Source organism: Nannospalax galili, unplaced genomic scaffold, assembly GCF_000622305.1.
Source record: "Nannospalax galili isolate Female #2095 unplaced genomic scaffold, S.galili_v1.0 scaffold335, whole genome shotgun sequence".
Taxonomy (NCBI): Eukaryota; Metazoa; Chordata; class Mammalia; order Rodentia; family Spalacidae; genus Nannospalax; species Nannospalax galili.
The window spans coordinates 2,258,127-2,258,779 of NW_008337842.1; positions in this window are offsets into that span (position 1 = coordinate 2,258,127).

A 653-nucleotide genomic window follows, 5' to 3' on the forward strand; every position below is an offset into this window, starting at 1 on the left:
CCTAATAGAGGGATGATTTTGGAAGCCCTTGTCAAGAAAATCCAATGGACTCTCATGTGAAAATTTGAAAATTACCTTGTTCTGACTTTTTTCTGGTTGTCCATCTAGAACTTGTAATGCTAACTACTCTTGTCTTTACTTCTCCTTCACATCCCCTATTCACCAGTCAAGGACTTTCTTTTCTCCTGCAGATAAGAGTTATACAATTTGGGAGTCTTTTTGATAGACCCACTAAAGGGGTACCCCAATTGCCTCGCCCTGCATCCCTGTTCAGCGTGGAAGAAGCCAGAGCGGTCTGCTTCCCGATTCCCTACCTGCAAGTTAGGTAACCTCTTCAGAGGATGGTATAAGTATAAGAGGTAGGCTTTCTGCTTCCTGGGCTGTACAGCTTCCAGTGTCCTGATACCAACACCTTCCCTGGGTAAGTCCAACCGTGCCTTGACTCCCCCAGCCTCTTTCTCTCTCCCAGCTCCCCTGCCAAGTCTCTCCTCCTAGCCTATGTGCAGGCCCATTTCTTGTCTTGGCACCCAGCAATACGCTCATACACATAAAAAAATAAATAAAATATTTTTTTAAAAAAGAGTAGGAGGTAGGAATTGGCTAGTCAGGGTAAAAAGACCCCAAAGAAAAGTAGCCAGTTTCTTGGCTAAAAG